Source organism: Acinonyx jubatus, chromosome A1 (assembly GCF_027475565.1).
Source record: "Acinonyx jubatus isolate Ajub_Pintada_27869175 chromosome A1, VMU_Ajub_asm_v1.0, whole genome shotgun sequence".
Lineage (NCBI taxonomy): Eukaryota > Metazoa > Chordata > Mammalia > Carnivora > Felidae > Acinonyx > Acinonyx jubatus.
Window position 1 is genome coordinate 175893095 of NC_069380.1, and position 11618 is coordinate 175904712.

Genomic DNA, 11618 nt, shown 5'->3' on the forward strand with positions numbered 1-11618 from the left:
GGATTAAATAATGATGCCATTCTTTTCCATGTGCACAATTAAATGTGTTTGAAAGACCTGGGAAATACCACGGATCTGTGCCTCAGGGGTTGCCTCTGTAACCTTCTGTTTTTCCAAATCCTGATTGCTGCAGTGGGAACTGTAGTGCTGGTTCCCTTTATTCTGAGAGGGAGCCAACCTTTCTCTCTGATGATTACACTATTCCAGACTGCTCTCCAGTGTTCAGAAGTAATGCTGCATTGATATGCCCTCCACATAAGTGAAATAAGCGGTTCATTCATTCCTTCACTCACTCAGCAAACACTAACTGAGAGGTTACCACATGTCCAGCCCTGAGGTCAACACTGGGGGGGGTGAAAGTTTAAAAAGATGAGGTTTTTTTTGACTTAGGTCCACGAAGCAGGTGTATCACTATGGTTTAGACAGGATGCTAAGTTTGTTGGTTTGCTAGAGCTGCCATAACAAATTTCCATAGACTGGATGGCTTAAACAAGAGAAACTTATTTTCTTGTGGTTCTGGAGACTAGCAGTCCAAGATGGAGGTGACCACAGGCTTGGTTACCTCGAGGAGAGAGAGACCTGTCTCCTTGGCTTGCAGATGGCCACCTTCTCCCTGCGTCTTCACATAGTCTTCTCTGTGTGTATATCTATGTCCCAATCTCCTCTGCTTATAAGGACACCAGCTCTATTGGACTAGGGCCCATGCAAAAGACCTCATTTTAACTTAATTACCTCTTTAAAGACTCCCATACCCAAACACCATCCCATTTTGAAGTACTAGGAGTTTCAACATATAAATTGGGGGTGGAGGACACAATGCAACCTGGAACACTAAAGGATCCCCAAGGGGCAGTACTAAGCCCAGCTTTGGGTGGAGAGGGCTTATTGAAAGGTAACTCTAGTCTGAGTGTTGAAAGATAAATAGGGGCTCTTCAGGTGAAGTGTGGGGAAGGGGGATAGGCAACCTAGGTATATAGGGCGTTATGTGATTATTAGTCTTGAGTATGGTAGAAGTTAAATGTGAAAGGGGTGGGGAAGGGACTAACATGATGTTGAGTCTGGAAGGTGGGCAGAAGGCTAACCTGGGAGGGCATGTGAATCATACCGAGGGTTTGAATTTTATATCCTGAAGGCTGAGAAGAACCACTAAAAGATTCTAGGCTGGAGGATGGTGGAGATAGTTTCTTTTTTTTTTTTTTTTTTTTTTTTACTAAGAAGTTGATATATTTAAGGGCCCAATAGAAAGGCCACCAGTATCCCAAAATATGTGATTTCCTTTGTGATTTGTCATAGCATCTGAAATTCTCATCACCAAAGAAGCATTTCTTTGGGTCATTATCCCATTAGATGCAATCATTTTTATTTTCTTAAGGGCACTAATCAAGATTTATAATTATTGTATTTGTTTACATGTCTATTTCTTTGATGGTACATTCACTGTAAATCCTTTGTATGCACCTAGTGCAGTGCCTAGCACATAGTGAGTGCTCAATATATATTTGTTGAAAGAATAATGAGTCATCTTGGCATGACTTATGACATAGTAAGCTACTACAATCAGTAAATTGACCCAGGGCCCTGGGGAATAAGAAAAGGTCAATTAAGTTTTGATCATGGTAAGCAAGGAAGTGTAGGCCATACCTAGTGAAGTTAGGTAAGACAGGCCAGCAGGAGAAGCCAGCACACTGGCCACTGCCTTACTGGGAGGCTGGGTGGATGGGAAGTAAGGACTACTTGAGACAATTCATATAGAAGTGATTTGCATGCTGAACTTGGAAGCTAGATGGCCTGTTGAAATCATACCTATGCCACTAATTGACTATGTCACTCTGGGTAAGCACCTTACTCTCTGTGGATCTCCATTTCTGGGTCTTCAAATGAGGATAATGATAGTCCCTACCTATTAGGTTGTTATGAGAATTTAACGAGTTAATTTAAGAAAAGCTTTTATGATAGGGTCTGGTATATCGTAAGAATTATGTCAATGTTGGTTATTATTATTATACCATTATTATAATGTGTTCTTTAATTTTAATGAGAGGAGGCACAATTGGTCCCCTTAACTCTGATCTCTGTTTTCTTTTCTCCAGCTTCTAAGCTCCTCCTATTTACTCTCTAAAACCTAAATCATGTTACTTCCCTACTTAAAAATCTTAGACTCAAAGAAATCTTAGGCTAGAAAAAAAGAATCTTGGCTTCAGTTTAGATTACCACATGTATATTATGTGACTGCCATGTTCTAGGCCCTGGAACAGAAGATGTGAAAAGGTTAATGCAGAAGTACATTCTATTGATGGCTTCTTATTGTTTTGAGCAGTGTTTCTCAAAGCTTGGTCCACAGACCTTCCATTAGCATTTCTGGTGCTGATCAAGACTGCGGTAAACTAGATAAATAGGTGCTCAAAGCAGAGTGAGGGCAGAAGTCTAAGGTTAACTGTGTCACAAAGGTATGGAGAAAGTTGTAGAAAAGAAGAGTTAACAAGTGGGACACTGGTAGCTACAGTGTTCTTTCTAAAAAATCAGTCACATCTTTTCTACTACCCAGCAGACAGCTCCTAAGCCTGAGGGTGGTCCAAGCTCTTGGCAAAAGAGAAAGAAGAATTCAGACCTTCCAGACCTCCTTTCTTGGACTACATGGTGACTACCCAAACCACACTTGGCTTCCTAGAATTGGCTGACAGAGCAAGAGCCTGTTTAATTTGTGATATCTGGACACAAAATCATTCTTTGTGGCAGCTCTGATATTGGCAGATGGGAGATTTAGCTCTGTCCTGTTTATATAACAGCAGTTGATAGATAGTGACTTCATAGTTGGATATTTATGAGAGGTTTCATTTCAAATAATATAGTTTTGGCCTGTGGCAATGCTAAGGCTCTTACCCATTATTACTGAGAAGCTAAATCTTTAGGATATTGTAACTATAACTGCAGGCTCTGTTTGATCTACCCGGAAGAACTGGAAAAGTTAATATTTTTCAAAGCAATGAAAGCTTTATTATAAAAAGTCTCATTAGGAAGTTTGTCCCTAAAACATATAGGCTATCAGAAGGTCATATATTAAAGAAATCAGCTTTCCATACTTTTCTTTTACCTTATGACTTCTATCACATAACAGGGTAATTAAAACGAAAAAAAAAAAAAAGTCTGCCTTCCATTACAGAAACCCAACACTTTGCCATCCCCTCCAGCCAGGTCCCAGCTCTGAGGTGAACTGGTGAAGTCCATTCTTCACTATTACAGGACAATGGTCTTTCCTGTGTTAGGTATTGAGCCCTCTGCTGACTTAGTACTCTTCCCAGACCTGCAAACTGTCAACAAATCAACAAATCATGAGTGTTTTCCCTGGTGGGAAAGAATGCTACCTTCATTTTAACACCACCGAGGCATCTCTTCCAGAGTCTGTGGGTTTTAAATTTTTGTGATGTGATTGGAGATCCTTGGCAGCTGAGGAAGCTATCAGGTCTGGCAAAGATGAGTGGGTAGGGTGGTACAAAAACTCTTTAAGGGTGGGCTCTGGGGATCAGCCAGTTAACAGCATGTCTTTACAGCTCTATTCAAAGGGACACTGGAGGGTACAAAAGGGCCCGAGTCACAGAGGCTCTCTTGGCTCGAGGGAGACAGAGTAAGCTAAAATAGTTGGAGAAAAATTGAGTAAGAAACAGGAGTGATAGATAATTTAGCAGAGAGCTTAAACAGTTTTCTTTTTTGTATTTGTACTGCAGGAAATTGAGCAGGGCACATAGTAACCCAGCATCCATCTTTAAAGAGTCTTTAAGGGGCCAGTGAGAGGAGTTATGCCTGTGTTATGGGATGAATTGTGTCTCTGCCCTAAATTCATATGTTGAGGTCCTAATCCCCAGTACCTCAGAGTGGATACAGTTACTTTAAAGAGATGATGAAGTTAAAATGAGGGCATCTGGGTGGCCCCCAATCCAATATGGCTGGTGTCCTTACAAGAAGAGGAGATGAACACAGACACATACAGAGGGAAGACCACATGGGGACTCAGGGAGAAGACACCACCTAAAAGCTGAGAAGACAGGCCTCAGAAGAAGCCAACCCTGAGATCACCTCAATCTTGGGCTTCTAACCTCCAGAACTGTGAGAAAAGAAATGTTGTTTTGTAAGCTATCCAGTCTGTGGCACTTTGTTATGGCAGCCCTAAGCAAACGAATACATCTCCTGAAGTCTCTGGGTGGGGGTGGGGGTAGGGCGGGTAGAGGAGGGGTAGAGGAGAAAAGGGGTAGAGTCTGGTTCCTAACTGCATATCACCATACACACTGTTCTTCTTTTCAAAGCACAAAACTTTAAGTGTGAAGGTCTACCTTTTCCTGTACCTGAACTCTTCTTCAAGATGCATCTGGCAACAGCTGCAGACTCCGTTCTCAGATGCTCCCGGTATCTCTTTTCCTGGTCCAGGTACAATGTTGGGATCTAAAAGTTTAAGGCTACATCTTTTTTCCATGTATGTCTCACTAACCACATTTTAATAAAGAGTTACTTTCTTGTTATCATCAGTATTTATTCAATACCTATAATATTGAAAAATATCCAGTCCCAATTTTGTTTCTTGCTATTTTGCTACTAAGGAGTCTAATTCAGCATTTCCCAAAGTGTGTTCCACAGAGTATCCATGAGATACTCTAATATATTTTACTCACAAAAAGGATTCTGGGTAAATGTTTCAAGGTGTTACCTTTCCAGAGGGACATCTACATTTTTGGTTAGATTAAAGCCATAAGCGAAAAGACTAAGATCTAATAGAAAAGGTTTCCTTGGACAAGAGACCTATCAAGAGATGGTCCTCATTTCAGCTCTGCATGTAACCAGGCTGCTACTTTATTTTCAGGAATCCCTATGTATAACTTTATTATTTTTTTAAGTAAGAGTTTGGGAATGGTGGGAATGAGAACCAAAACTTACATAAGAAATAAGAAAGGATAGGATGTGCATGTCAGGGACTGACATATTAATTACAAATTCTAAAGACTCAAATTTCACACTCTGAGCAGCATCAATTTCCTACTTACACCGGCAGGAGAAATCAAATGGGTGTATTTGGGGCTGCCGACTAGACTTCAGTGTTAGCTGAGCCCAAACAAGAGCATCTGTTCTTGACAGTAGAAACATCCATTGACATCCATTCTTTGTTTTTTAGCCTCTCTTAAATCAAGATGTGTAAAGCTATTAGGTGCCAACAGAAACCAGTTAAACCAGAAACTGTGAGTTGTTGTTTTTTTAAACTAATAATGTGCCTTTATATTTTATACAGCAACCTAACAGCAAAAGTTCCAATAAAAAATAGATAGCATTTATGGAGCATGTAACAATCTGCTAGGTGCTGTGTTAAGTATATCATACATTTCATATTATTCAAGCCTAAGAGGATGTTTTTCCTGTTTTACATAGAGGGAAATAAGACTCAAGGAGGTTAAACGGGGTCAAACAACTAACTAGGAACAGGCAGAGCCAGGGCTCAAACCCAAGCTGACTCAGGTCAAGGCCATAGCTGCTAACCTCTCCTGGGTACTGCTTGGATTTTCCACAGAGTCTGTTTGCTTCTTCCCATCACTCTTGTGAGTTACTGCCTTTGGAGATGGAAAGTTCCGTGGATATTTCTAAAGTAGGAAGGTGAAGGAGAAATGTTCTCATTATCATTTTCATTTGTTTCATCCCTTTTATAGTCTAACTCATATCCAGATCCTAGAGATTTCTAACAACTTGCTATAAGAGGAAGGAAATATAGTTTAGTGGATGAAGCATGGGTCTTGAGACCAAATAGAGCTGGGTTCAAACCTTAGGTCTGCCACTGACCAACTGTAGAACCTTGAGCCAGCCAGTCAATCTCATTAATCATTGTTTTTCTTACCTGCAAAATGGGTTAATAGGATTTATCTTACAGGATTATTGGCAGGATGAGAGCCAGAGTAGGGTTAAATGCTTAGTAAATGATTGACACAATAAATTATACCTATTGACTTGCATTTACACACCATGGACTCCTATCCTTTTATGGGACTCGTAATGGCAAGTCTATCTAAAATACCTGGGAGGAAGCAAAATGAGAAAACCCCTGATGGATTACATTGTGATGATTATTCTTAATATTCCCCCCCAGAAGACTGAATAAAAGTTATTTTATGCCTATGTTCTATTTGGAAAACATTATAAAACTTTGAACAGACAACAGGGCTGCGATAGCACAGTGCTTACCAAAGCACTGTATGCTTTTCTGATAAAGATATAACTTTATTGCCCTTTATGTACTCTCTTGGTTAATACAGTAAGCAAATGGTAGATAATTTGAAATACCTTTACTACCATTTATAGTGTCAGAACATACACCGTACCTTTAAAAATGCAAAAGATTCATTGTAATGGCAGGCATTGCTTATACATACAAATGCGTTTGTAAAACAATTCACAGTGCAGAGAGGATTCATGATCCGAGATCTTTCACCTTTACAGAAATGAAACAGGATTTTCTTGCTAACTGCATTCCAGGAGCAGCTAGCCAGGTCAGCAGTGCATCTTGTGGGCAGGATGTCAGTTTTTGTGATCTCTTCTGCAGGGGCTTTTAGAAGGAAGGGGTGAAAGCTGGGTCCTGTAGGCTAAAAACATTATTTCCAAAGTCCTTCTTGGGGAAAAAATGATCTGACTGGGCAGCAAAGATTCTAGAGATACCTCTGCCTCAAATTTCTGGGGGTGGAACAGTCCTGGGAAGTTGAAGGAGATCTTCAAGACTTCGGCCACAGATAATGCCATTAAATCTTGATGAGGTTTTGTAACTTTTTGTTAGAGATGTTGTAATCTTTCAGTGCTGCTTCTGCACAGACAGAGCATGAAACTGTGTGCACAGAATCATTTGAGAAGATTTTTTTTATTTAAAAATTTTTAAAAATTGTTTTAGTGTTTATTTATTTTTGAGGGAGAGAGAGAGAGCATGAGCAGGAGAGAGGCAGAGAGAGAGACACACACAGAATCCAAAGCTGGCTCCAGGCTCTGAAATCTCAGCACAGAGGCCGACGTGGGGCTCCAACTCACGAGCATGAAATCATGAAGAGTCAAAGTCAGACACTCAACTGACTGAGCCACCCAGGTACCTCGAGAAGATAATGGAATCAGCAAAAAGCAGGCTGCACTTACAAGACACGGCTTCTAGTTCTGGCCATGTCCCATGTTTGATCTCAGATGCACCCTGTCATGCCCTTGACCCTTATCCACTAATATGTCATGTAAGCTGTTTGGACATCATGATGTTCCAGCTACATCCCAGTTCTAATTTTCTAGGGATAGATAGTATGTGTGCAATCATGTATCAAATTAATTAGGACCTGCTTCTATTACACATTTCCAAAATACTTTTACATTTATAATCTCATGTTTCACCCTATCACAAACCTGTGAAGTAGAAAGGACAAATATTTTTGTTTCATTTAACATATTGGTAACTTAGGCAAATAGAGATTAAGTTAATAATGATAGAGCCCAGATCTCTTGACTCTCATTCCTGGGCTCCTACGCTAAATTAAACTGGATTAGTCTTTTGGGATATGTGTGAAAGGGTATGCAGTTGGATTCTTTGTGGAAAAAGATAACTGAATAAGTTATTTAAAGTACTAACAGAGTAGATAAGGCACAGTTCTATTTCCCTTGTTGAGAATTTGCTTTTGATTCCCTCTGTGAAACAGATTAGAATGTTTTGTTATGATTTAAGAAATACACAGACCCAGAAAAGGTACATCTCATATTCTTTTAAATGGATAATTTCTCCTGAGATTACTTTACATTCTGAAAATTCACTTTATTATTACATTCTAAGGTTTGTGGCTTTAAATGCCACGGCATCTTAGTCTAACTTTTATTAGTGATATTTGTAGTTATCACTTTCCACTGTCATCCTCTCCCATTTCCTTTGGTTCCATAGATACAGTTTGATTTATGAATGAAAGCATTTTGATTCTTCAAGATATATCTTGGTGAATTGGTTCAATAACTTGTTATTGAAAAGCAAATCCATCAGGGATGTATTTGCCTACTCCCCCTAAAAAGAAATCTCTTGTTGAGATCAACCATTTATTCATCAGTCATGCCCCACTTCTGTATATTATGAGGAAATATCCCCATTTTTTTCATTTGCTAAATATGCCCATAAAAGTATTCAACCTGAAGATCCAGCTTCAAGACTGCTTCTAAAATTTGGAAATTAAACAAGTATCTTCATCCATGAGATAATCACAATGTAATTCAGATTCTGGCTACACTCGGAAGGCCTTTGGTGTAGATGAAGAATAAGATGGCGGGCCAGACTGAAAGAGACCCAAGAATGAGAAAGGAAATTGAGTTTGCAGATGCTGTTTTATGTCACAGCTTTGATGATCTCCTGCTTCTTAGTCAAGTCCTCTCCCTTTGTCACTCTGAGAGTTCTTAGTGAAAATTTGGGGTAACACCCCTAACCTCCCTGATAGCTACCTACAGGGTGTCATTCAAGCCAGCTGCCCCTGCCTGCTTATTGCAGAAGCCAGGGTGTTTGGTTGCATGTAGTCTAAGTTTTTACTTTCCTATGAAGAGTTTTAGTTCATTTGCATGAGTGTTAAGGTTTACTGTCTTGAAAAGTGCGAGTTGCAGTGAAGAAATGCTGTATCCCCACCCACCTTCAACCACATACTTATCATTGGGTGCCTCGTTGCCGTGTTGTGGCCATGTCAAAAATGGAAGGTCCTGTTCCTTCTTGGCTCTAACAAAGAAGTGTCATGGAAAAATTTTGCTCTCTATCTGCTGTGTAGAATATTCATTTACAGTCATCATAGTGAGTTGAACTCTCCTTCCATGTGGCAGGCACACTGTATTACTTCTTTTTTTTCCTAGAAAATATAGCTTTCATGCAGCTGTGGTATTTTCCACCAAGGCATTTGGCATCTGTCTTCCCTTCTGATTTCATATCAAAAACATCTGGAGAGCTTTGAAAAATACAGATCTTGAGTCAATAGGTCTGGGGCGATTCTGAAATCTGTCGTCTATAAAGTTCCACTGTGAATCTTATACTCAGCCAGGTTCCAAAGCATGTGTGTCAGGAGTCCCCCCAAGACCAAACACAGATTCACTGATTCTCTAGGACTTATGGGACTACTCATAGCTGGGATTTATTATAATCAGCAAAGGGAAAATGTGCATGGGGCAAAATCTGAGAAAAATCAGGCATGAGCTTCTAAGAAACTTCTCCCTATGTAGTCACCCAGGATGTACCCAATTCCTCTGGCATGGAATTGTGGCAAATGTATGGAATGTTCTCTACCAAAAAGCTCATTAGAGACTCAGTGTCCAAGATTTTTATTGGGTACATTGGCAACCTCTGCTTAGCATGATACAAAATTCCAAACTTCCAGAAGGGAAGCAGGGGTTCAGCATAAACCACATGGTTTGTACAGTTTAGGCACAGTGAGCCACCATTACCAATCAGAGAAAAATGGGAACTCTTCCCAAATCCAAATTCCCATATGCCAGCTAAGGACCAACCTTGCAAAAAGACCTTTTTAAAGATAACAGTCTCAGCTCTGGTATGTTAACCTTTCCTATACAATATGTTAGCCAAGTTTCTTTCTTTCTTTCTTTTTTTAAGTTCATTTATTTATTTTGAGAGAGAGCACAAGTGGGGGGAGGGGCAGAGAGAAGGAGAGACAGAATCCCAAGCAAGCTCAGTGCCATCAGTGCAGATGCTAGATGTGGGGCTCGAACTCACAAACTGTGAGACCGTGACCTGAGCTGAGATCAAGAGTCAGATGCTTAACAAACCGTGCCACCCAGGTGCCCCTGTTAGCCAAGTTTCTGTATTGAGTAGGAGGAGTAACTTCCAGATGAAAATGGAGATCCAGGTGATGACGTATGAAATCCTATTCCTTAAGGATTTTAATAAAATTCATGCCATGGGAAGCAGGCCATACATGCAGGATATGAACCACTGGACTCTCCAAGTCCACTTGGCTCTTGGCTCTAGTCTGGCTTAGAGAAGAAGAGATAGAACACAGAGACAATGGGTCAACATGCACCTAGGCACTCACTCACCTTTTCTGTTCTTCCCCCCTTTCCACTTTTCCAAATGGGACTGTTTCTTTAATTTTTGGAAAGATACAATATAAATAATGAGACTGGATAATCAAAAAGCCGTTTTCACATCCAAGTCACCGAAAGCTGTGAGTCATATGCTCCCCCCCTGCCCCCCGCAGATCTCCAAAAAGAAACTGTAATTTTGGAACTCAGCCCCGTGGGCCACCAGGAATATTTGTGGGTCACCCAGGAATATTCTTAGGCATACGTTCTTTGTTAGTAATACGTGATATGACATTTTAATTTTCTGTGGCCAGAGGCATCTCCCTGCATCTACAACCTCCTAAGATTACCTGGCAGAATAGAGCCGTCTGCTTTCAGACCCATTGATGGCAAAATTCAAAGAAAGGAGATGATTGTTTATTCTCATGGGAAACTTCCAGATGGAGACTAGAAGTTTACCTGAGCATTTCATTATTTAACTTGCACACTTTCTTCCTTCTACACAATTAGACTTTCTTTTAAGTTCATTTCTATTTACTTTTTATTCAGTTCTCTTATTAAGGTGAATAGTAGAACAGCATGTACCTTGTACAAAGCCCCTTTTGAACCTAATAATGACAATCATTATTCAGCATTGCTTTTCTTTAAAAAAAAAATTTTTTTTAATTTATTTATTTTTGAGAGACAGAGAGAGATAGAGAGTGAGTGGGGGAGGGGTGGAGAGAGAAGGAGACACAGAATCCAAAGCAGACTTCGGGCTCTTAGCAAGTTGTCAGCACAGAGCCCAAAGCTTGAACCCACGAGCTGTGAGATCATGACTTGAGCCAAAGTCGGACGCTTAACCAACTGAGCCATCCAGGTGCCCCCAGCATTGCTTTTCAAGATGCAAAAGCTCTTTCTTCTTGGACCTGTTTTTTTGTGATTTTAATCACTTCTGCCATTTTTCTTTGACTTTTTCCATTTCTCTACAACCTTTGTAAAGGTATGATGGCCAAATTTTGGCCATCATATACATACACATGTACATGTACGTATATGTACATATACATATATATACACATACACATAAATTTTCTACAAAAGTTATTGGAAATTATACTATATATTTCTAAATTATTCAAAAAAACATGAAACATGTTTTCAAATGTTCTCTCCTTCTTTAAAGTCATTGGTACCACACATAAAGTACAGTGACCATATAATGGCATATAATTCCCTGTATGACTCAACTTAAAAAATGTATACTAAGAAGCAAGGATCGTTGGCAGTAATAAATTATGGACTGATCAAAATTAGCTGTGGGCCAGCAGCTGAGAAGAATGCTCTGTAAGAACATTAATATAATGTAAAGCATGGAGGAAGGACCACATCTCAATCCTGGTTGTCTAACTGTCCCTAACTATAGGTTGTCCCTAAACATTCCTGGCACCAAAAGCCCTACTATACTTTTTCTCCTAATGGTACCCCCCCTGTATTGTCTAATCGTTGTCAGCTTGTACTCTGTTGTAATCTTCAGCTCTTTTGTGCTATGCTCATTTCTCCATCTCTCCTTGTCTTTCATTGGAAATTAA